Source organism: Piliocolobus tephrosceles, chromosome 7, assembly GCF_002776525.5.
Source record: "Piliocolobus tephrosceles isolate RC106 chromosome 7, ASM277652v3, whole genome shotgun sequence".
Classification (NCBI taxonomy): domain Eukaryota; kingdom Metazoa; phylum Chordata; class Mammalia; order Primates; family Cercopithecidae; genus Piliocolobus; species Piliocolobus tephrosceles.
The window spans coordinates 71,262,222-71,289,104 of NC_045440.1; the positions used below are offsets into that span (position 1 = coordinate 71,262,222).

At 37.2% G+C, this 26,883-nt stretch overlaps 1 protein-coding gene and 1 pseudogene across 9 annotated transcripts in view; one reads left to right on the forward strand and one right to left on the reverse strand.

Annotated features, from left to right (window-relative positions):
* Nucleotides 1-26,883, reverse strand: part of NCOA2 (nuclear receptor coactivator 2) — a 298,233-nt gene that overhangs the window by 153,361 nt on the left and 117,989 nt on the right. Inside the window, exon 3 of one of the 9 annotated variants that reach the window (XM_023184073.3) lies at nt 18,879-19,027. The exons of the other annotated variants lie outside the window; for them this stretch is intronic. The gene's annotated coding sequence lies outside the window, so the exon portion shown is untranslated. The remainder of the gene's footprint in view (nt 1-18,878; nt 19,028-26,883) is intronic. 9 annotated transcript variants of the gene reach the window in all.
* Nucleotides 8,868-9,338, forward strand: LOC111520961 (annotated as a pseudogene).

The window sequence follows — 26,883 nt, forward strand, 5'->3', positions numbered from 1 at the left end:
AGTAAACTTTTTTCTTTAAATGGGTATAAGACACAATAAATTCTGGATAGTACTTACCTCTAAGAAAAGAGCATGATATAAATAACCCAAAAAGGGCTTAAAATTACATATATGGACTCAATGTCTACGGGGCACAATATTCATAAATCAAAGTCCTGACCCCTAATGTGATGGTATTTGGAGGTGAGGTCTTTAGGGAGTAATTATGTTTAGAGGAGGTCATGAGAATGGGATCCTTATGATAGAATTAGTGTCCACGTAAGAGACCAGAGACTTCCCCTTTTCTCTTTCTTTCTCTTCCTGCCATGTGAGGATGCAGCAAGAAGACCACCATGTGTAAGAGAGCTCTCACTGGGATCCATGCTGGCACCATGATTAGACTCCCTGCCTCCAGAACTGTGAGAAATAAATGTCTGTTGTTTCAGTCACCCAGTCTAGTGTATTTTGTTATGGCAGCACAAGCTGAAACAGTAAGTGTTACATTTTTAAACTGGTAAAAAATAACAAAAAACTAAAATCCAGATTAAGTGAATGACATAGCATGGCAGTTCTCAATTAGAACACACTAATAAGACACTGGTTCTCAGAGAACAACTTTAAGACTCGTATCCTATATATAATTCTTTTTTTTTTTTTTAATACTGACTTTTTCTTCTTCAAAACAATCAATCATCAGGTTCTGACAAATCGTTCTGATGTCAGAGAGACACTCAGTCCATCTGGAATGCCATCCCTACTGTTCTAAGTCAACACATAGCCACTCTCACTAGTCTTTTCACCTCTGGTCTATTTTCCCTCCAATTTCCAAATTCACCCTGTGTACCAAGAGCAAACCAGAACTTCTGTTTTTGTCTGTTTTTCTTTTTTTCTTTTTTTTTTAAAGAGACGGAGTCAGTTGGGCATGGTGACTCATGCCTGTAATCCCAGCGCTTTGGGAGGCTGAGGGATCACAAGGTAAGGAGTTCGAGACCAGCCTGGTCAATATGGTATAACCCCATCTCTAATACAAAAATCTCTAAAAATTAGCTGGGTGTGGTGGTGCATGCCTGTAGTCCCAGCTGCTCAGGAGGCTGAGGCAGGAGAATCACTTGAACCCAGGAGGCAGAGGTTGCAGTGAGCCGAAATCGTGCCACTGCACTCCAGCCTGGGTTACAGAGTGAGACTCCGTCTCAAAAAAAAAAAAAAAAAAAAAAAAAAACAACGACGAAAAAAAACAAAACAAAAAAGGAGATGGAGTCTTGCTCTGTCACCCAGGCTGGAGTACAGTGGCACAATCACAGCTCACTGCAGCCTCAAATTCCTGGGATCCAGTGATCCTCCTACCTCAGCCTCCAGAGTAGGTGGGACCACAGGTGCAGGCCAACATGCCCAAGAGCATGCCCAAGAGCTGCAAGAGCAAATCAATCTACATAAAATGTTACTTTGGTAATGTCACTGTTAGCTCCTGGAATTTAACTCTTTGACAGCAACCACTGCTGAACAATAAAATGAAAACTCCTTAATCTAGCATGTAAAGGTCTCTAAGCCTGGCTCAAAGCTGTATTTCTAACTGTACCTTCCATTACTCTATACAAATGGCTCTTTCTAGCCAAACTGCTCTATTCAAAGCCCTGTATGGGCTTTCCTCATTCTCACCTCTTCTTTGGTCATCCTGTGTCTCCTGTTTGGAATGCCATCCTCTCCAACACCACCTTTCTCACGGTATCTAAATTTTAGTTGTCTTCTAAGACCTTGCCACAAGTCTTATCTAATCCCTAAATCCCTCCCTAACCAATACACTCTAATTTAGACTCATTCAATCAATCAATCTTTATTGGATACCTAGCATGTGACAGGCGACACAGTTCTAGGGGCACTCATAGAATGCCTATATATATATACACTACACATGAATTAAATAGTTTGTTAATGTATATGTCAACCTCAACTACATTACGTGCTTCTTAAAAACACGGAGTTCATTTATCCCACAGAGCAACAACACAGTACTTTGTGTTTAGGGTTCAACATTCTCTGGCTAAATCAATTTTGAAATAAGTTACAATCATCTAATTTTTTGACCCAAAATAATCAATGCCTATCCTTGGAACTTTGAACAATTACGACATTTTCTTGTGATGTATATATATATATCTATACAACAAGAGTAATGGACTTGGAGTCAGAAGGTCTGTGTGGAACTTGAGCTCCACTGTGCACTATCTCTGGCCATATTACTTTCTCTGCACATTAATCTCCATAAAATGAGAATATTTACACCTACCTGTGAAGACGTCCATGACTGTTATGAGGCATAAGTAAATTAGAAAAATATATATTTTATTGTGCTAGAAGCATCCATGCTGGCACCATGATTAGACTCCCTGCCTCTAGAACTGTGAGAAATAAATGTCTGTTGTTTCAGTCACCCAGTCTAGTGTATTTTGTTATGGCAGCACAAGCTGAAACAGTAAGTGTTATATTTTTCAACTGGTTCACACTCATTCATGAATCCAACAAATTTTTACTAGGTTATTTTCAACAGATGCCAATATCCTCATTTCCCACCAGAAGAGTTAATACAGATCTGTTTCCTTTCTGGTTTATTTTTTCTTCTTTGAGATGGGGTCTCACTCTGTCACCCAGGCTGGAGTGCAGTGGCACAATCACAGCTCACCACAGGCCTCAATCTCCCAGACTCAGGTGATCCTCCTGCCTCAGTCCCCAAGAAGCTGGGACCACTGGCATGCGTCACTATGCCCGGCTAATTTTTTATTTTTAATTTTTTTGTAGAGATGGGGTTTCGCCATGTTACCCAGACTGGAAGATCCATTTCCTTTCTGCTAGGTGATGGGAATGCTGTCTTTGACTAGTAAATGAAAGAAAGGAATACCTACAAAAATATTCAAATATTCAATTAAAATATTTGAATTGTATATTAAATCATAATCTCTTAAGGCCATAAAATTATTCTATTTTTAAAATGTCTTTATTCTAGTTATCACATAAGGCACAAACGCTAGTTATTTATAACCTTGCTAAAGCACCAATGAAAATGGGATTTGGAAAAGAATAGAGAAATTAATAAAACTGCTAATTATAAGGAATATGATGAAGAAAACTTCAAATTCCTCTTTCATAAAATCGTTTTTCATATTTGACTTCCTATTTGAAGCAGGATACATGGGAATTCATTATTGATTCACTAGCTAGCCTACCTGGTTTTTCAGAAGACTTAACAACCCCTGTTAGGAATCCCTGCTGCTCCTGCTGGATGCAGTTGCCCACAAGAGAAGCGGCTGCTTTTAAAACCAATTTTAGATTGACTACAATTTGGAGCCTACCCTTGGGACCTTCATTTGGAGCTCTTTTTTTTGAGAGAGTGTCTTGCACTGTTGCCCAGGCTGGAATGCAGTGGCACTATCTCAGCTCACTGTAAGCTCTGCCTCCTGGGTTCCCGCCATTCTCCTGCCTCAGCCTCCCAAGTAGCTGGGACTACAGGCATCTGCCACCACACCTGGCTATTTTTTGTATTTTTAGTAGAGACGGGGTTTCACCATGTTAGCCAGGATGGTCTCAATCTCCTGACCTTGTGATCTGCCGGCCTCCAACTCCCAAAGTGCTGGGATTACAGGCGTGAGCCACCACGTCCGGCCTGGAGCTCATATTTTAAACCACGATTTGGTCTCTATCTTCATTGTCTTTATATACAAGGCTCATCTCTCTTAATCTGCAGTGGCTTGAAATCTCTCATTATCTCTCTGTTTCAGCCACTTGAGAAGTCCACTGCCCATCTTTGAGATCCACCCCAGAAAGGTAATTTCAAGTAGACCATCTAGCCTACAATATAGGGCTCCTCATATACCCTCTAAATTTAATGATACTCAATCTAGCCATTTTTACATGACACGGCAACAAACAGAAATTTGTGCATTTACCATTCAGTTTATAGGCAAAATCTTACATTAGGTACAGTTTGACTATTTTTATTTGACTATTTTTCCCTTTATTTTTCTTTCTAAGTCACCTTTTCTATCAACACAAAATCTAGGTAATTACTATATAATGCTTAAGATTATAGGCTCTGGTGTGACACTAGTTCAAAACTGGGCTGCACTGGTTATTAGCTATGTTAACTTAAAAAATTACAAATATTTTTAGGCCCCAAGAGCAACAACCACCACTACTGCTTCACAGGGTTTTTGTTAGTATTAAATGAGTTAGTACAAGTAAAACAGAAGAGCACCTAACATGAATTCTATACAAATCCTGCATTTTTAACATGGAGTAACACTAGTTATTAGAGTAATAAGCTATACATATACTTTCAATGCTTAATAAGACTGAGCAAGTATCATTCTGGTGAGTAGGCTCTTTTGAGCTTGAAACATTATAAACACAACTTAGTTGTCTCCGCAGCTCGTCTGTAAAGATAAATATTTATAGATTTTTCTCCCTCAAGTTTATTATTTTAACACAGAAAGTGGTTACTAGAAAAAGTGTGGAAAGTAAGGAAAAGTGAAGGGGGGAGGACATGCATATTTCCACTATATACCACTATGTGATATATTTACTTCCAAGAACTTTATAACAAAAATGTAATTTTTAAAATCAGTCATATAAAATTAAATCCTACCATTTCTACCTACCAGTACCATGAAAGTATTTTTCCTTGTTGGTTCAGCCTTTGGCAATATAATCTTTAATAGCAGCATAATATTTCAAGTTGAATTCATATATTCTAAAGCAAACCTGGGAAGGTTCTTCTTGTGACAACTGCAAGCATACGTGCCATAAAAGAATAGTGATGGGGGGCCTAGGTACAGTGGCTCACACCTATAATCCCACTGCTTTGGGCGGCTAAGAGTTCAGGAGTTTAAATCTGGGATAAGGACCAGGAGTTCAAGACCAGCCTGGGCAACACAGTGAGACTCTATCTCTAAAAAAAATTTAATTTAAAAAAAAAAAAATGTCACTCAGGATCCACATCATGGGAGTGCAGACTTTTTTCTACAGCACAAACACTGGCATCTTTCTAGTGTTCAGTATAGTCAAAAACAATGACGGTAGCACTAAGCTAATAAATACAGGAAGAAAAAATATTGAACAAAGTTGTGGCTTCAACTTAAATGTTAATTTTCATTAAGGAGCGCTTCCAATTTTTCACTAAGACAAATTAACAACTTCAATCAATATACAAAATATACATATTTGCATTCTGATTTAAGGCAAGTCAACCTAAATTCATCCACAGTAAGAAAAATTCATAGATGTGCCTATGTTGAAACTCAAATTTTCCATCCGATAGCTTAAGGATACCTTAGGTTATCAGAGATTTAAAAAATACATACAACACACATTTACTGAAACCTAATTATGAATTTTGCCAGACTCAACACATACTACTTTAACTGACTAACAACAACCAGTAAAAATGTTTCATTTATTTAAAAAATTACCAGCCTGGGCAACACAGACCTCAACTGTTAAAAATTAGCCAGGCTCATTTTTAAATTTTAGCTTGGCGCATGCCTGTAGTCCCAGCTACTGGGGAGGCTGCAGTGGGAGAATCACTTGAGCCAGGGAGGTCGAGGCTGCAGTGAACAGTGATCTCACCACTGCATTCCAGCCTGAGTGACACAGTGAGACCTTGCCTCAAAAAAAAAGGGAGAAAAGAAAAAAAAGAACAAGAAAAAAAAAGAAAAGAGAACATTAGGGCAGCAGCATGGTTTGACGAAAAGAGTTACTGAACTTGGAAGGGAAAAACTTAGATTCATGTCCCAGCAAGGCCCACAACTATGCAACAGCCAAAAAATTGTTCACTAACTCTAGGTCCTAATTTTAAAGTGTAGTCCTTCAATGATATGATTCCTAGGGTCTCTTCCAGCTCTAAAGTAAAGATGTTAAGAAATAAAGATGATAATGCTATCATTATCTGGCATGCAACTGACGGCCATAGGACAGGCGACTTATTGATGTACATCATATCCTAAACCTGTAATTTTGTTCAGCACTGTCCCAGTGTGTGCTGTAGCGGGGTGGGGTGGGGGGGCGGGGGTCCGGTAGGCACAGTGGCCACTATAATTCCAATATTTGTTATGTAAATATATTGTTTTCTTTAAAAGTAAAAAATCATAAAAAATCCTGCTTTAGTCTTTTCTGTTACCTTGGTTCCCTATCCCTTTAACAATAACAACCACCAGACTGAAATTAAATATCTGAGTTGCTCTCATTAAAGAAACTTGCATTTACTTCCCTGGTACACAAGGAAAACAATTTTGAAATCTGCCTAATCAACAGACATTAATATTGTCTGTCGAAATAAATATGTTTGCATAGTTATTAAAAAGAACACCATATAAAATCATGCTTAAATTCATTTATTTTGAACACATACCTATGAGCAATTAGTTTAAATATAAAGAAAAAGATAACAATGATGAATTATATGAATTTTCAAAGCACATTAAATTAGCATTGAAATTCTATGAACGTACTTTAGAATGCTAAGTTTGTAAAAAAAAAAAAAGAATGCTAAGTTTGTTAATTTTTTGTTTATTTGTAATATGCAATAGATGGAAATATGCAATAGATGGAAAGATATATGTTGAAAATACATCTTGGCTCATTAAAAATGCAACACAGGAATATACGCTTTTTAAAAATCTTTTTAAAGCAAGAAGATTTTTCTTTGCCATCTTTCAAATAAACATTCATTTCTGGTCCTCATTATAAACAAGATATAGTGTAGTGACAGATTTGCTGTGTCTTTGAGTTAACAAAAAATAATAAACAAGGTAAGCACCAGAGTACTGTGGAACACACTGAGCTTATTAGTATTAATTTTTTACATGTTTCAACTGACAAAATGTAGCTATAACGGATACCCTGATTGTAAATTTAAACTGCTATGCTTATGTGAAGATTGTGTAATAAGCAGTCATTATGCTCTTTTCTTTTCTGATCTCTAATGGAAAAACTAAGAAGTTCTTCCTCCTTTAAAATTAAGTGCTTTAATAAAGTAAGATTTTTAGGGGAAAAAACACTCAACTTTTTACGTTGTAAATTACTAAAAGTTGCTCTCACTAGACTTGACTATTTAGAAACTACAGTGATTAAATGCTTTCCAGAGCTTACATGTTAGTCCTTTCAACATCAAATGTACAATGAGAATCATGTCAGCACTCTGCTCTGCGAAGCTTTGGCCTTCAGTGAGCAATAGAACAGGACAGCCAGGTCCTGCACGACTGAGATAGACAGAAATGCCTTAGCAAACCAGAGCCACCAGATCCATAATTTGCTTCTGACCACTTATGCCTACATACTTGCCCTCAACCCACATGTTTGCAAACATTAAACTAACAGGCTATTCCTTTGCTCCTGAATCACACAGGCTGCCTAATGAAGTTCCTAGCTAAATCTCTCCACTGAAATTACTTTCCATAGAAAAAACCGTACAGATATCCTAATAAATTGAATAAAGAGATTGAAAAATTGTAGGAATTCTGCACACACGTGTAACTGCCAAAGTAAAAGAAATATTTTAAAGTATGTATTTATTGTCGATTGATTTCCAACTTATGGAAATGTACATACAAACACTTGAAAAATACAGCTTCAAAAGTACATACTTTTTTTGGATTCTGGAATGTGTTCAAACTTGGCAGAAACTGTGGGATCCTTGAAACATCAAGGTTTTTCACTTTTTCTTCTTCCTTTTCTAAATTGCCCATAAACTTTCATCATCAGTATTTTGCTACAGGTATAGACATGGCTAAGATACATTGATTCATCCTAGAAGGAGGGATGTTTACAGAAATTAAGCCAGATTCAGTCAAAGCAAAGCACAGGCTTCAACATGAAACCCCACCCCCACCTAAAAAAACCTCAGCAGTAACTACCTAACTTATTTATCTACGTGTCTCCTCTACTCTTCCCTTAATTCTTCTGTGTCATGTTTCTGGTTATATTATCATGTGCTTCCAACTTCTTTTCCTTTGATAAGAGTAATTTTAAGAGACTAAATAATTTTTTTTTTCTTACCCCATAGCAGTCTCTTAGCTGACTGGTCTGAAATTCCTTTGCTCCACCTCCTAATATCTGTCACAAGAGTCAGATTACAAGTCAACCCAAAGGGGAGCACGGAGTATGCACGTGAAGAGGGAACACAAGAAAAAGGAAACACTAGTGGTTGGGGCATCACTAGAAGCCATAATATAGTTTCTGTTCTTTATTTGATACAATTGTACAAAAGGATACCATGTTAGATATAACATTAGTCTGAATGTTAATTTCCTAAATAAAAATTCTCTTTAAATATGTAAAATAATAATCCCTTTATTATTCAACATGTAGAGATTTATTAAACACGTATAAAGTAATAATTTAATATTTGCAGTGAAGGAAACTTTCATCTTCGTTTTTAAAGTCATCTAGACTACCATCAGAAATATTAACAGTGAAATACATTAATTACAAGCCAAATGATACAATGTATGTAGCTACTTAGCTATTTTACTAAGAAAATAACTTTATCTTTGATATTTTCTATTTTAAAAACTTATCTGTGAATTGATTTAAGGACTGTATATGTAAATCTGCTAAAATTATTTCAGTGGATAAAATAATGAATCAGTACCTATTTACATGCTGCCAAAGCACACCTATAATTTTTAAAATGATGATAAGAGTAGCCTCAGGCAGTCAGCAGACATCTCAGAAATCTCAGTGTAAGTGGTTTTAACTTGCAACATGATGCCAAAAATCTTACAACAGGGAGCTGCCATCTTGTGTCCCCACCTGTGTGTACCTAATCTCAGCTGGTTCCCCTGAGATCCCCTGAGCACCAACCCTAGTCCCACACGCAGCCCCTTATCCGCTCCAACAAGATGAAAGAAACAATCATGAACCAGGAAAAACTCGCCAAACTGCAGGCAAAAGTGCACATTGGTGGAGCTGCTCACAAAGAAGGTAGTTCACGGAACAGCCACAGCAGATGATAAAAAAACGTCAGTTCTCCTTAAAGAAGTTAGAAATCTCTAGCATTGAAGAGGTGAGTATGTTTATGAACCAAGGAACAGCGATCCACTTTAACAACCCTAAAGTTCAGGCATCTCTGGCAGTGAACACTTTCACCATTACAGGCTATACTGAGACAAAGCAGCTGACAGAAATGCTACACAGCATCTTAAACCAGCTTGGTGCAGGCAGTCTGACTAGTTTAAGGAGACTGGCTGAAGTTCTGCCCAAACAATCTGTGGGTGGAGAAGCACCACACTACTGGAGAGGATGATGATGATGCTGAAGTTCCAGATCTTGTGGAGAATTTGGATGAGGCTTCCAAGAATGAGGCAAACTGAAATGAGTCAACTTCTGAAGATAAAACTTGAAGAAGTCACTGGGAGCTGCTATTTTATATTAATTATATATAAAATTATAAAATTTTATAAGAAATTTTAAAAATTTCTTATATATTTTTAAGAAATTTTTGTTTATGGGTCTGATAAAACCCAGATCTCTAATATTTTTAAGCCCAAGCCCCTTGGACACTGCAGCTCTTTTCAGTTTTTGCTTATACACAATTCATTCTTTGCAGCTAATTAAGCAGAAGAAGTCTGGGAACAAAGTTTGAAACAAAGGTTAATAAAGTTCTTTGCCTAGTATACAGTTGTATTCTTTATTTCACTGACACTGATCTGTACACAGTAATCATAGTGTAGTGTAAAAAAGGTAGTATAAAGTTCTCATGTTTGAAGAAAAAAAAAACCTTACATCAGGAAAACATCTAACTAAAGCAACAATAAAAACTTGTTTTTTGGTTAAAAGTGCTTGGTGGTTCTCTAATACATATGAGCACCTGAAAAAGAATTCAGATCCAAATCTACTCCATTAGGATACTGAAGTTTCCAAAGCCTACAGAGCTTCAGCTGATCGTAATTGTTGTGAAGGGCGAGAACCTACTGTGTGCTCAATCTTGCCATCTGTAGGTGCTTTACACAACTCCAGGGTTTTTTAAGTAGGGTCAAAAATTTACAGTATTTTTAAAAACTAATTACCAGTCACAAATCCTTTTGCTTTATGTCATCCTTCAAAAATTCTCTGAATAATTTTGGTACAATCCCATCATAAATTTGCTCAACATTAGCTCTATCCACAAATCCGTTTTACATTCATAATACAAATACAGTCTTTAATGATCAAGTAAATATTTATTCTCATATTTAGCAAAATGATTTTCTTCCAAAATAACTCTCCAAAAGATACTACTTATAGAACACAGCAATTATTCTAAGACTCCTTTACAAAATCACTGGTGGCCTGCAATGCAACAATCCACATAAAATACGAACTGAAAAGTATTCATAATCAGGACCTCAATCTCATCGCTACTCATGAACTCTACCACCACTCAAGATGCTCGCTCATTCCACTGTCTCACCTGTTAGTGTCCACAACTGAAACACAGATGCATCATCTCCCGTAATTAAGATTTCGGCTAGAACTGGCACAGTAAGCTATACCATTTCCAGACCTAACAGATTTACACTACAATTAAATATATTAAAGTTTCTGCACATAAAAAACTCATATATACCTAATCAAAAGGCATCTTTACCCAGTCAGTAGGTTCATCTGTAGTTCTGATTATTTTTAATTAACAGATATTCCAAAAATCAAAATAAGTACAAATACGCCATCTTCTAAAATTATCTAATTCTCAAGTTTTATTTCTCTCATTTAGAGTTACCAAACTTTACTTGCAAAACTGTATCCTTAATTAACCACAGGAAATTTCCAGTAAACTGAAATCACCATAAATTCAGTAGGTATAATGAGAAATCATCTCAGAGTAGAATATAGTCCTTAAAAAGAAATAAGCACTTATATATAGTTGCAGTTTAGCTTATTAGAGAATTGTATCCTTAAAAATACTATATAAATAATGTAAATTTGAATTGTATTTTCAATATACAAAAGAAATTTAATATTTAAAAAGAAAAACTGCTGAGTCCTTTCTTAAAACTGAATAATCTTTAGCAATACAAAGGATCAACTCCTACTTAAATTATTTTATATGTAGGAATCTGATACATTAAAACAGGTTGTCTACGTAGTATTACTCTAATTAAAAAAACAAAGAACAGCTAACCAAAGAAGAACAAGCTCAGCAGAGAAAATACGCAAAACATTTTGAAGTAATGTTTCTAATTAGCAAGGGCTTTCACAAAGACATAATAGCAAATTTTGCTTTCCTGATTAATTAGAACACCAACACAAAGAACTAGACTCTAACTGGCAGTTCTTCTAGAGAACTAGGATGGAACAGATGCAAGCAACAGTAGAATATGTGTTATTTTTTAAAAGGGCACTGAAAATCTTGTGTCATAGATATATAGATAGGCGATGGTTCTCATGTTTAAACACTTTCAACAACTATAAAGGCTATGTAGCTGGTAGTATAACAGAAATAGTTTGGCCAAAAAAATACTAAACTTTGCAAAGAGCTTTTTGTCCACTTAGCTGTAAGGTAAAATATTGACTGAAAAGACCTTTGAAAACATCTAGAATTGTTCCTCTTTCTATGAATGATTCCCTAATTATCAGAGACATACTTCAATATTTGCTGTTAATTTTAATGGAAGAATTTCACAGCACACTCAAAGAATACCAATTTCTTCCTCCAAGATAAAAGGAGGCACAGATCATTAATGTAAAATTAATATGCCTAAATTAAATGAAAAGAGAAAAAGAAATTAAGGAAGAAATTTAGGACAGGACCCATAACAGCACCGCAATTAAGAAGATAAGGAAAGGAAATTCTCAGGGAAGACAAATAAATCCTCCAGCCTCCAAGATGAGAAACTTGCTCTTAGGGGAAAAAAAGATTAACATTAAAGAATAGCAAATTGAGGTGATTTAAGAAGTAAATTCAAAATACTGCAGCAAAAACTTCTGAATGCCAAATTTTAAGTACACTGACTGATATGGTTTGGTTGTGTCTCCACCCAAATCTCATCGTGAATTGTAGTTCCCATAATCCCTACATGTCTAGGAGGGTCCCTGTGGGAGGTAATTGAATTGGGGGGTGGTTTCCCCTATCCTATTTTTGTGATAGTAAGTTCTCACTGAGATCTGATGGTTTTATAAGGGGATTCTCCCTTCACTCAGTTCTCATTCCTCTCTTGCCTGCTGCCTTGTGAAGGAGGACATGTTTGCTTCCCCTTCTGCCATGACTGTAAGTTTCCTGAGGCCTTCCCAACCATGTGAAACTGTGAGTCAATTAAACCTCTTTCCTTTATAAATTACTCAGTCTCAGGTATTTCTTCATAGCAGCATGAGGACTAATACATACACCCATTAGTCTCAAAACAATTCTCTCAAATTCTGATATACAGACCTTTAAAAAGCAGACATCATCTACATGCCATTCTAAATTTTCTGGTATTTTCATTCTTTACTAGCCACTTTCATTCTGATGTCTCAATGTCTAAGTAAAATAATTTCAGAATGAATAACACATAATAAAATGTAAGTATACTAAAGCACAAATATCTTCTCTTAAAAAACAATTTCTAAGATCCCATTTAAGAAGAACCTAGATTTCCCCAACTTGTGTTTTATCCTTCATTCCCTAGTACCAATCATGGGCAAGTTCTTCAATTTTTTTTTTCCTCCTCGGGTTCTTCATCTAAAGCAGGTGTTTTTTTTTTTCCTAATTGCTTCAGTGATTATGTAAAACAAAATGAGACGAATGGCCAAAAATGGTCTGCATAACATTTTTGCAATAAAGTATAAATGACAGAAGTCACTAGATGTTGAGTGATCCTCAACTGTCCAATTCCCTTCTGAAACTTTACTGTACATTACTACTTTCTCTTGCCTTTTCTGTTTTTCCAAGTAATAATCTCTTCTTTTCTCTATTTACCCTAACCTTAAGAAACTCACAATTCAGATGAGAAAATATTTACTGGTTCTTCTGTAAAGATGTTCTAAAGATATAGTTCTATCTTTTGGTTAAATGAAACTAATCCTGAAACTTTTTAAAAACTAAAATCCCTACATTTTAAAATAAAATCTTTGCTAAAATACATGGTTTCTTTACCTTCCTAAATGGTGTTCTTTGGTAATGTTAATAGCAGTATTAAGGGCTAGACAGTTGAGTAAAAAAAATTACTTCTAAATGTTCCGACAAATGCTATTTTTAGGTCATGTTTATAGACTATTCATACTTTTATGTGAATTTCTTAGTTATCGGGTACTCACTGTCATTTTTTAAAAAATGAATACACTACAATTTATCCATGCTCCTGTTAGACATTTAAATTTTTTCCAGTTTTTTGCTATTTCCTCACTGTTGTTTTTGATGTATTCCATATGCCTGATTCCACCAGCCAGTTTTGTTTTCTAGACTTTACTCCCACATTCATATCTTTATAATAGCTTTAATGATATATAATTTACATGCCATACAATTCATCCATTTAAATAAAATGTACAATAGTTTTTAGTATATTCAGAGTTGTGCAACCAATACCACAATCAATTTTAGAACATTATTAACACTATAAAAAGAAACCCTATATCCATTAGCACTCACTCCCATTTTCTCCCACTCCTCAATCCCAGCGGTAGGCAACCATTAGTCTATCTTCTATCTCTACAGCATTGCCTATTCTGGACATTTCATATAAATGGAATCATACAGTATGTGGCCTTTATGACTGGCTTCCTTCAATAAATATAATGCTTCCAAGGCTCATCCATTTTGTAGCATATATCGGTATTTCACTTCTTTTTATTGCCAAATAATACTCCACTGAAGTATATAAGCAAGTTTTACGTATCTATTCATCAGCTGATGGATGTTTGGACTGTTTTCATTTTGGTACTACTATGACTAATGCTACTATGAACATCTCATATTCATATTTCATCAATATAGAAAATCTACTAATTGGTTTATGATAATGGGATGATGTGGATCATAGGGAGGCTGGATATCCACAGGAGACAAAGCCAGGTCTTGTGTAAGACCTGGGGTGACTCCTCCTTCCCTTAAAAGTCAGTCACTTCCTAGAATCCACTTATCTTCATCCCCTCTGCCACTACCCCTCAGTTCACATTTCATCTGGATCACTTCCACAGGCTCAACTTGCCTAACCCTCCAGTATTGCCCTCCTCTAGTCCATTCACCCCAGGGCAGGGCATTCATTCTAAAATGAATGAATTGGTTTGGCACCAGGGCTCATGCCTGTAACCCCAGCATTTTGGGAGGCTGAGGCGGGCAGATCACTTGAGGCCAGGAGTTCAAGACCAGCCTGAGCAAATGGCGAAACCTCATCTCTACCAAAAATATAAAAAATAGCTGGGTGTGGTGGTGTGTACCTGTAAACCCAGCTACTAGGTAGCTGAGGCATGAGAATCACTTGAATCTGGGAGGCGGAGGCGGAGGCTGCAGCGAACCGAGGTCGCGCCACTGCACTCCAGCCTGGGCAAAAGAGGGAAACTCCGTCTCAAAAAAAAAAAAAAAAAAATTCATCATTTCATTTCCCTGTATCAATCCATCAATGGTCCCCATGGTACTCAAGATTAAAGTAAAATGGCTTCCCAAGCAAAAGGCCCTTGGATGATCTCACCTCACCAATCTCCATAATCCTGATCTCTCGCTATTTCTGCTGCACGTATGAGGAACAACTGGAGTTCATTATTCCAAAGGCCTTGCTCCCTCTTCTCACCATTGAACCTTTGTACATGATGCCCTCTCTGCCTGGAATTACCCCCAGTAGATGCTTCCCCTTATGATGGAACTGTTTACATCCTACCTTTTTTTCAATATGCCATCACCTCCACAATGACATAAACTCCAAGTGAGCGAAATTTGTCTTTTCTCATTGCCAGTGGATCTAGTACAATCAATGGCATAGAGTGGATTTTCAACATTATTTGTGGCTCTCGTGAGGAAATGCTATGCTTATTAGTATACCTGAATAATTCCTGAGTAAGAAGGACTTTCCTAGGCTCTGGGGTTGATAAAAAGCTGGTAAGGAAATACAAAACACAAACCTTAACCTTGGCTTACCCCTCTACAACACACGCAAGCAACCCTCCACTGTCAGGTCACATGGTTCATGATGGGACTAATATCCCCACTTCCTCACAGCCTCTAGAGTGACCAGGACTAGCCAAAACGCTTGCCTTAATCTCAGCCCCCTGGCAAGACTGGCTCAGAAATGGGCAGGCAATCCAACCTGGACCAGGGAGAGTCATTCCTGTAATTTTTTTTTAGAACTATCAGGGAAGATCCTTTTGAGAGGGGATTATTGGCTGTTAAAATGACATAAGGCAGAACTGCTAATGACCTTCTCTGCCATGACATAAGGTCCTAATTGAAAAAAAGTCAACACAAGAAAGTAGAGAAAAAGAGAAGGTCCTGATGACATCATTTAATTCCTTCCATCCAGACTTGCCCTGAGCCAGTTGTGGCTTTGGACTTCCCATTTACAAGAGGTAATAAGTTCCAGGTTTGCTTATACTGGTTTGAGTTGCATTTCTACACTTGCAGCCAAGGAGTCCATAACTACACACATCAAGAATCTATCTTCTTGTGTTAGTCTATCTTAGGCATTAAGCGACTATACCTATCTTTCAAGCATCAGCCATTCTGCATCGCCATTTACATAGTTTAAAGCTCAAAGCATATGCCCTATTCTTAGGGATACCTTAGTGGAAGCCATAAATCCCTGCCTCAGAGCTGAGTTTCTACCATTTCCTTTCGTGGGTAAAACAATGAAGGTAGGCTGCCAGAGCCAGGGTAGAATCCTAAGACCCCGGGAAACTGGGACATCTGAAGCTTTCAACCTATAATGGGGAAAATGATAAAAGCTAGCATAGAATTAGACCAACTGAGGGACGATCACGATTCTGTGGGAGTTAATGCTACTTGCTTTCATCCTTAGAGACATAAGGTAAATCAAAATTCATCTGCTTTCTCAGAAATCAATTTTCTGAAATTGAAGGGTCAGGTTTGGTTGTATAGAATTCTTCCAAATTTCATGTAAGATATAGAAATACTGACCCACACACAATACACCAACTACTTCCCTATGGGTGGAGTAAATAAGGTAGAACCAGTTTTTCTGAATAAAGTGTTCATGAAATGTTACAAAATTGAGTGTTAATCTAAGCTAGATTTCTTGGTAACAGGAGAAGATATTGAAATTGAGACATCATCTGTGTACTCAGTGACTGGTACAGTACAGCAGAAAGAACGATATGACCAAGAATAATCAGAAAACTGGAGTCGAGCGTAGGATCTACACCAAGCAGCCTTGGGGCTTTTTCCTACTAGTTAGTTATGCCTCATAGAAATCCACTCAGGCCGGGCGCGGTGGCTCAAGCCTGTAATCCCAGCACTTTGGGAGGCCGAGACGGGCGGATCACGAGGTCAGGAGATCGAGACCATCCTGGCTAACACGGTGAAACCCCGTCTCTACTAAAAACTACAAAAAACTAGCCGGGCGAGGTGGCAGGCGCCTGTAGTCCCAGCTACTCGGGAGGCTGAGGCAGGAGAATGGCGTAAACCCGGGAGGCGGAGCTTGCAGTGAGCTGAGATCCGGCCACTGCACTCCAGCCCGGGCGACAGAGGGAGACTCCGTCTCAAAACAAAACAAAACAAATAAAAAGAAATCCACTCTACCCCTTACTTCCAGGCTCTTTTTCCAAAAGAGTGACTTTGCATAACACCGTTGAGGGCTTCCCACTCATACAGGATCTTAAGAATGGGAGGCCGGTACGAGTTCTGTGGAGAGCATGCCACACGAGAAAATGGGCATCTGCAGGGGAAGGCAGAGGGCTGGGAAGATGTGGTGTACACATCTCCATCCTGGCTATGGAAGCTTCTAATGAGAATTAAGCACTGGGAACCATCATTAAAATTTAGGGGAAAAAAAGCGGGGCATGGTGGTTCATGCCTGTAATCCCAGCACTTTGGGAGGCCGAGGAGGGTGGATCACTTGAAGTCAGGAGTTTGAGACCAGCTTAGCCAACATGGTGAAATCCCGTCTCTACTAAAAATACAAAAATCAGCCAGGTGTGGTGGCACACACCTGTAGTCCCAGCTATTTGGGAGGCTAAGGCAAGAGAATCAACCTTGAACATGGGAGGCGGAGGCTACAGTGAGCTAAGATTGTGCCACTATACTCCAGCCTGGGTGACAGAGCAAGACCCTGTCTCAAAAATAAAAATAAAAATAAAAAAAGGAAAAAATACATTAGAAATTCCAGGTATGAAAGACTCTGTAGTTGCATTAACTTAAATCTCTCTTCCACTTAGGGAGCATTAGCAGCTGGTGATACAGAAATGATTATGCTGTGGCCTCTCCTAGATCAAGGGAAAAGGTGAATTAAGAGCAAGTGGCTAGGGAGCATTCCCAGAAAAGCCTCTAAACTAGGAAACTCATCACCCCCCACCTCTTTGTTTTCTTGGATGATAGCAGCAAAAGTAACTACACTCAACAGAATCAGAGGATTCCAGGAAGAGAAACGTAGCTTTCTCTTCCACGTATCCTGCCTGAACACCCGGCAGTAGTCCGTGGCCAAGGGTCAATGCTCAAGAGCTGCTCACAGTAAAAGTTTTGAAAACACACTAAGCTTTAGAATTTCCAATCTTTACACCTGCAAAATGGAGATTCTACAGCAAAGCCACTATTAATCAGAATACTCATGAGATGACAAGTTACGTTACCCCACTATCACCACCAAATGTGATTCATCATTTTTTATTATTCAAAGCCCTCCTGAAATTGTATGATCATAATTTCCTATTTTAGCAAAATATAACATTCAAAATATAATTTTATCTTTCTCAATGACTTAATCATTCTGAATATCTGATGTCAACACAAAATAATGAAACCTAAGGGGTGAGAGATAAGACTGAATGTCTACTAACCCCAACAAATTAGTGTGTACATATATATGCTGATTTCTAACTTCCTTTCATGAGATTCAATTTAACAGCAATGTAAGAGATTAAAATGCTATTTATTTGAGCATCTCAATATGGGGTTCACATTAATCCAAGTTCATTATATCCAACTAGATGTATTCAGATTGATTATAAAGATTAATAACGATATATGATCATGCACATGTCAAGGACTTCAAAAACACTTGCCAACAAAAAGACTGTGCAGGCAACAGGATAGCCTATGAGTCCCGTCTTTTCTACTAATTAATTACAAGAAATCAGGCAGGCCATAAGGCCACGCACGGTGGGTCATGCCTTTAATCCAAACACTTTGGGAGGCCGAAGCGGGTGGATTACTGGAGGTCAGGAGTTCAAGACCAGCCTGGTCAACATGGTGAAACCCTGTCTCTACTAAAAATGCAAAAAAATTAGCCAGGCATTGTGGCGCACGCCTGTAATCCCAGCTACTCCAGAGGCTGAGGCAGGAGAATCGCTTGAACCCGGAGGCAGAGGTTGCTGTGACCCGAGATCGCACCATTGCACTCCAGCCTGGGTAAAAAGAGCGAAACCTCCTGCCTTTTAAAAAAAAAAAAAAGCAGCCAGGCTACTGGACTTGTTTCTTCCCAATCATAAAATTTTCCTGTCAAAAATTCCATGATTCGTTCAATACTGCTAATAAAAGTGTCAGCTGGATACTACTAGGGTTGGTGTAATATTAAACCCAAGTAACAGGACCCACATTTGATATGCAATGACTCTCCAGAGTGAACTCAGTGACCCCATTTTCTAAAATACTAATGTACTCACAGTGTGTGTGCATGTGCGCATACATATGAATGTCTGTTCACAAAAACTGAATTTTCATTTTAGTAAACATCCAGAAGGCCACCCACAAGCAGGGCTAAACACTGAGAATAAAAAGCAGTACATACAGAGGTTGGCCCCAGGACTCTGGTTCATGCTGACTCAACTCAGGATCTACTAGTTTATCCTCTAGTGAACACATTCTGTAATTCAGTGCCAACACTGGTATCTTCCTTGGTTTATCCACGAAATTGAAGATAGGCTTCCAATAGATATTCTAGGCAAAAAACAGAAAACTAATGGGGAATTTAAACTTCGCCATTGATAGGTGAGACTAGTTGTTCTTAGGGACACTAGTTAAACTGTATCATTTTTTTCCTTCACTCTCAAAGTGGAGATGTGTATTTGTAATGCCAAAATGATGCATTTAAAATGGTCATTGATGAGTTTTTAAGTTAAGTGTACGGTCACAACAGAGTTCTAGAAGCAATCTTTCAGACTGGTTTCAGTATTGAGTCCAGGCAACAAATACAATTTGCACTAGGTCTCACAACTACCACCTGGGAACAAGTGGGTGAATTACCGACTCACTGACTCTTATGTGTGTTTGGTTCACTTACACCTTTTTCTGATGCAAGACGCAAAGATCAAAGAGCCCAGCCTTAACTTTCATTTGCTATAGTAACTGGTAGAATAATCAGTAAAGAGGTATTAAAAGTCTTCATGTTGTCTACCTACCATTATACAGTATTTTCTAATAATATGTCAAAATAATACAAGATGAGTATCCCTAACCCAAAATGCTAGAGACCAGAAGTGTTTCAGATTTCTGATTTTTTTCAGATTTTGGAATATTTGCATTGCACTTGCCAGCTGGCATTCCAAATCCAACAATCTGAAATCCTGCATGTTCCAGTGAGCACCTCCTTTTGAGTGTCATGTTGGTGCTCAAAAATTTTGGATTTTGGAGGATTTCAGATATGGTATGCTCAATCTACATTTATTTGTCTAATTGAATGATTTTTCATTCCCTTTTCTCCAGGTTTACAATAATATATTTAGCAATAACAATGTTCAGAAGTATTCCTCTTGAATAAATAAGCAACATTCCCCTCCATGTTAGAAACAGCCTTCTCTCCTCCTTACTAAATGACTGCCAAGAATGACAACACCCCTTGACAACAGCTAGGTGCACTAGAAATGGAATGAGAGAGGCTGAAAAACACAAATGATCATCTGCTGGGGTCTACAGGAAACATGATTCACCACTTTTATAACTCTTTCTATATTCTCATCCTCAGAATCTCTAGATGGTGCTTTCAAGTGAGAATTTTTGTGAAGCCCTCCTTGGATGCAAATTTGAAAAATAAACGTCCTCCTCTTTCTCTTTCACTCCTATTCTCCCTCTAAAAGGAGGCCTGACAGGGTGGAAGTAGATGGAGGCAAGGAAGTAGTCACAAAGAAAACATGTACTAAAAGAAAATTAGTAGAAATACTCAGTGATTTTCAAGAGAGCAACGTCCCAGAAAATAAATTTTGTAGTTGTTGATCCTCACTTTCTGAAGGTCTTTAGCTCTCATGATACTCATTTGTTCCTAGAAAGCTGGAAAGGGAGGACTATTAATAGGGAGGGACCTTAACCCTCTCAGCCACCTTCTCGCATCACCCTTTGTTACCAAACTGCCTATCAGATAACTTCAGATAATCTGTGGCTAACTTAATGATCATCCGTTCTTAAGGGATGGTATATACATATAAGGGAGAACATATGTGCATGTGTGCGTGTGTGTGTGTGTCTGTGTGTATGGTAAGTGTGGAAGACAATGTGTATTACTGAAGGGGATTTCAACATATCATGAGATTGTTAGGAAAGAAGCCTTGCCTCTACCCTCTGGCAGCATAAATGAAGACTTTTAAGGCACAATATGGAGAGAGGAGAGAGGGGAGAGGGGAGAGGAGAGAGGAGAGAGGGGAGAAGAGAGAGGGGAGAAGGAGAGAGAATTATCTCAACACAACAAAATCACATACTAGAAAAAGAACAGATGGCCCAGGGAGCAGGGAAGTAGAATCTATACAGGGAGAAAAGATTAGACTCAAGTTGGTATCAAGAATAAAGGACCCTCAAGGTAGGCTTTACATTATATGCTCAATAAAACCAGACCTGCTCTACACTTTCCATCTGATGTAGCTACAAGTGACTACCTATAAAAAGGACATGGTCTTATAATATCCTTATATTCATGATAGCTTTTGAGAGCCTCATGCTTAACCATGTTTTATACTTCTTCAACTAGAGGTATTCTTCAAATAGAAAATATACCAGATACGATTTATTAGGTTCTAGTAAGAAAATTAAAAATCAACAAGAATTTACTTAGAGTCTTGTATATATCCAAGTGTTATGAGTTCCTATCATTTAGCAGACAAATTTACTATCTAGTTGAACAAGGTTTAGAACACAGCATCCACCATTAAGTGCCCACATACTTCAGCTGAAATTATAACCAAGAGTCATTTTCCTACCTTTCAGCACTTGAGTCCCATTAACCAAGATTCCCCTTATTTCTGTGTTTCACTTCTAACTACTCCTGTTGTGATGATCTAAAATAGATGGCAGGTTGTAGCCTTCATAGCAAGATACACACATGGCCAAGAACACAGAGACAGACAGCCATGGGCACAGTGCCCACTGCCCTTCCTGCACTGTATGCCTACATTATTGTACATTTGTTGATACACTGCTTTGTAATCCCATTCATGTAACTTAATGTTTGTCATTTCTCTTACTACACTGTAAGATGTGGGCAGGACTATATATATTGCTCCTGTATACCTAAAACATGCCTACTTTACTGCATGTACTATCATTGCTCCAGAAATGAGTATAGACTAAATTGAAAAATGCTAGCAGTTGGATGGGGAATGAAAAACAAATCAGGGCTTTCATGTAATCAAGAAGTTCCATTTGTATCACTAGAGAAGGCTCTATGTCATACCAGAAAGAGATTTTTGGAAATATATAGTTTCAGGTTCAAATTCTAGAATTTGCATAAATACTTGCTGTTCATTTGAACTGGAGTTACTACGGGGAAAGGACTTTTGGATTCCACAGCATTCTGCTGCATTATAATGGTCTGGCCATGCCATCATTCCACAAAATGGTTTAGCAATTTGTTACAATATTTTTTGTGGAGAGTAATCCGTCCACATACGAAAGATTTTAGAAAAACATTTTCATTATTTAAGACGATTAATAAAAACTGTAAGTATCTAGTATAGGCTAATAGAGTTCTTTATAACTTAAAATAACCTACACATTTTTAAAAGACAATTTGCCTCCACATTTTTTCAAGACAAAAATTTAAACATATATATTTTGCCACGATTTTATATGTAATGGCTACATTAAAAAAGGATCAGAGAATAAGAAAAGACTGATAAGAATATATTGGCAAGTGACTGTATATTATATTTACAGTCAATTTTCAATCCAATTGATATATCTCAGTGGTTCTGAACCAGAGGTGATCTGACCCCTAAGGCACATTTGGCAATATATGGAGACCTAACAATATGACTTAATTCATCTCTCTGTACCTTAGTGTTTTCAGCTATAAAATGGGGTAAGTTCTCTCTCCCAAGCTAGTAGTAAGAATTTGATGAAATAAAACACATATTATGACTAGTAGAATGTAGGTATGCAAGAAAAGTTTCCTTCTTAAATGTGCACCTCTTTATATTCTAATGTATAAAAAATATTTCCAGGCTGGGTACAGTGGCTCATGCCTGTAATCTCAGTGCTTTGGGAGGCTGAGGTGGGAGGATCACTTGAGCCCAGGAGTTCAAGGTCAGCCTGGGCAACATAACAAGACCTGTCTCTACAAAAAAATTAAAAAATTAGCTGGGCATATTGGTACAATCCTGTAGTCGTAGATACTCAACAGACTTGAGAGAGGAGAATCACCTCTGCTCAGGAGTTCAAGGTTGCAGTGATGGTGCCACTGCACTCCAGTCTGGTGACAGAGCAAGAAAAAGAAAAAGGAAAAGGAAATATATATATATATATTTCCATCTCTGTTTTAAAAAGATGTGGTCAAACCCTTGCTAGAAAGTAAATGAAACAAACTTTTCAAGAGGCTTAACTGTAAGTTACAATATAAATACTCAAAGTTAAAATTTTAAAGGTGAATTTCACCAGTGATTTAAGAAACAGCATGAATTGCTCAAACACTAAAAACATATTTCACAGTATTAATTAAATTATAACTTTATTATATATGCTTAGAAACTGCTTTCAAAGACAAGAGAAAAAGAAAACAGCAGTTGTGAATAAAGTAAATTCTAGGTAGTAAGCAATTAAAATCTCTTTTTGTGTTCATGGTATATACTGTTAATTATATCACAGATACTCATAAGCAACCAAAAACCCTGCGTACTGATTATAAAGAGCAGCTACCATTTCCCCTATATATACTTAAAACAAAACAAAACCTGGGGAAATCTGAGAGAAAGGATGGACTATTTTTTTAAACATTTTATAAAATATAAAGGCCACGTCTGTTAAGGTATGATAATCTGACATATAGTGAAAATGAAACAAAAACCGTCCAGTATAAATTAAGGGTTTTTTGGCCAGGTGTGGTGGCTCACGCTTGTAAACCCAGCAGTTAGTGAGGCAGAGGTGGGCAGATCACTTGAGACCAGAAGTTACAGACCAGCCTGGCCAACATGGTGAAATCCTGTCTCTACAAAAAAATACAAAAATTAGCTGGATGTGGTGGTGTACACCTGTAATCTCAGCTAATCAGGACACTGAGGCAGGAGGATCAATCTAGCTTGGGAGGTCGAGGCTGCAGTGAGCTGTGATTGTACCACTGCACTCCAGCCTGGGTGAAAGAGTAAGATCCTGTCTCAAAAAAATATATATCAATCAATTAATTAATTTTTTAAAAGTAATTGAAAGGATTTGCTAGTCACTCTTAGAATGTAGTATTTTCTCTTTTTAAAAATTTTTTTTTCACTGCCGGAACAAAAGAATGTACTCTTTTCTAAATAAAAGCTGAAATTTGCTTTTGAATTGAAAATTTTCTTCACTTTACGTAAAAAGGTCCTATATAGGCTTCTGATTATGGGAATTGTAAATTGCTTTTTAAGAATTTTTTTATTGAGTAAAACCTGTGAAGTTCTTTATAAAGAGAGGAATCAAAGAGAGTGGGGCTGGGCCCCCTTTTCCGTCTTTCAAAACAAAATAACTATGTCAATAGAAAAGCTAAACACACATCCTGTTGAAAGCATTATCTGTGTAACTTCATTTGAAGCCAACAAACAGCATAATATCATTTCTGTGATCTGCATTTTCTTTTATTAATTAATGGCAAATTATCATGTCTGATATAATAGGCAATTTATCGACTTCATGGACTTTAGTAGCTAGTAGCCACAATGATATGAGCCTGCAGACCCTCACTATAGAGAAAATGGCATACACAGCATTAAGCCTTATCATAGCCTTACCTATAATGACAAAGTCAGCTTGAAACTTTATTTTGAAAATTACTAGTTAATTCTTTTTTGGCTTTCTTGGTCTTTTGCTTGTTTGTTTTAAGAGAACCAAGTTTCACAAGCCAAAAACTGCAAATGCCAGATTGGGTTGGATTTCCAATTTGGCCTCTAACTGGCTAATTAAATTAGGAGCAAATCACCGCACAAGTCATTTAACTTCTCAGTGCCTTTTTCTTCCCATCTTTAAAATAGGATCATAATAGCAGCTACATCATAGGTTTGAGGATTATGTAAATTACTATGAGAAAGTCTTAGAACACTACTTGGCACATGATAAGCACAATAGGCATGCTAGCTATTCTAAATGATCTTTCAGTTCCAAGAACTTTTTATTCACTATGATGTGAAAGAGGGTTATTATTTTTTTTTTTTTTTTTCATTTTAAAAATATGGAGGAAATAGGCCAGTGTGTGGCTCATGCCTGTAATCGCAGGGCACTTTGGGAGGCCGAGGTGGGCAGATCCCCTGAGGTCAGGAGTTCAAGACCAGCCTGGCCAACACGGCGAAACCCATCTCTACTGAAAATACAAAAAAAAAAAATTAGCTGGTATGGTGGTGCACACCTGTAGTCACAGCTACTCAGGGAGGCTGAGGCAGGAGAATCACTTGAACCCAGAAGACAGAGGTTGCAGCGAGCAGAGATTGCACCACTGCACTCCAGTCTGGGCAACAGAGAGAAACCCTGTCTCAAAAAAAAAAAAAAAAAAGAGGAGGAGGAAATAAATTAGAATATTGGAAATAGATAAACACAGGGCACACACATTATGGTTTAAAGCATATGCTTCGGCATTTAGGATATGTTAAAATACATTTAAAAGATAACAGCAATATTTTACAAAAGGCTATCATTTCCTATTTCCAAAAGACACTTTAAAGAGAAAGTTTGAACCTGACTTTGATATGTAATATGTTAGTGCACAAGTGCAAATAGTTTATGTGTCAGACAATAAAGATTTTATGAAATTTTGTGAACATTTTGAAGCAGCAGCAACAATTAAACATCTAACCTCTGTATTAGAGAAAAAATTTAACTGTCCCAAAGTATCTAGTTACAAAAAAAAAATGTAAATTCTACTCTGTTAATAAAACAAAATCTACTGTTGTATACTAATAAGATTCATCAAACCAAACTAATTTGTCCAACAGATGTTTAAGTCAAAGAACTGTACATTTCTATTCTATTCAAATATAATAGCATAAGTAATCATGATACAGTCTTCAAAACACATGAATTCAAAACTATCTTCTATTTTTATACTCTGTCTTATAACCCAGGAAACAGAAGTGTTTTCTGGACTGTAATAAAACTGCCACTTAAAAGGAAGAATTAGTAATCTAGATCAAATAGCCTTTTTAATGACAAAGAATTGAAAAGCTGAGAGATCAACTGTTTTCACTGGCCACTACTCTCTATACGCTAGAATAAGCCACCAATTCAATAATTATGACACAGCTGTTCCTTTTAAAGATAGTCTTTTATAGTCTAGGTAGAGATTTTTAGAAGTCTCAGGACTCATATACAACACTGGTAGGTGTCTTAAAACTTTCCCCATTCATCCTTCCACTGAAACTCTGGCCGATCATATGCTTGCTTTCCCAGTTCTTTTCACTTCTCAGAGAAACATGATAAAACCGTGCTAGGGTTTTGTCATACTGATAGTTAACAAATTTCCAGACCATTAGGTTGACACTAATGTGTGACTTCTGCTTGTGAAATTTATGTAACTGGCACCAAAAAGGCCAAAACTGTTGGTTTAAAAAAAGGAAGTCCTTAATTCTACTTTCTAAAAAGTAGTGAAAACAAACAATTCTATACACAATGGCACCACAAAAGCAACCTTGCATGGAAGCAGGCAGTTAAGAGATCCTCCAAAATGGGAGTATATTGATTTAAACTGCTGACTCCCTACTTGGCCGTTATTAAGTGCTACGTACATCTTTTTTTTTTTTTTTTTTTTTTAAGAGACTGGATCTTGCTGTGTTGCCCAAGCTGGGGTGCAGTAGCTATTCACAGGTAATCAGGACATGCTACAGCCTCCAACTCCTGGGTTCAAGCAATCCTCCTGCTTCAAGGCTCCTGAGCAGCTGGGATTACAGCACATGCCACTGTGCTCAGCTAAATGCTACCCTACACATACTTCTTACTCTCTCTTTACTCTTTGTAGATGAGAAGGCAAAATGTAATGGTGCCTAGGCCAAAAAACACATTTCCATTGATTATAGACATCCATGAATCATTCATGAAATAGCAAACAAGGCTTAGACAACCTAATGCATGGAATTAAGATAAAAATCACAATTTGCAAAGCTTACCGTTAATTTCTCTGGTTTTCTCCCATTATACTGAGTCTCAAGCTAGCAATACCAGTCAAAATAAATAGAAATACCTATATCCTAATGCTAAAGAATCACAGTAAAATAGAAAAAACTTAATTGCATGGATATGGATAATTTTATAAATAAATGCTTAATTTAGACCCTTGTATCTAGATGCTATAAATGGTTCAAAATAACATATATGAATTTCAGCTTCCAAAAAAAAAAAAACAAAACAAAACACAACTATAAGGT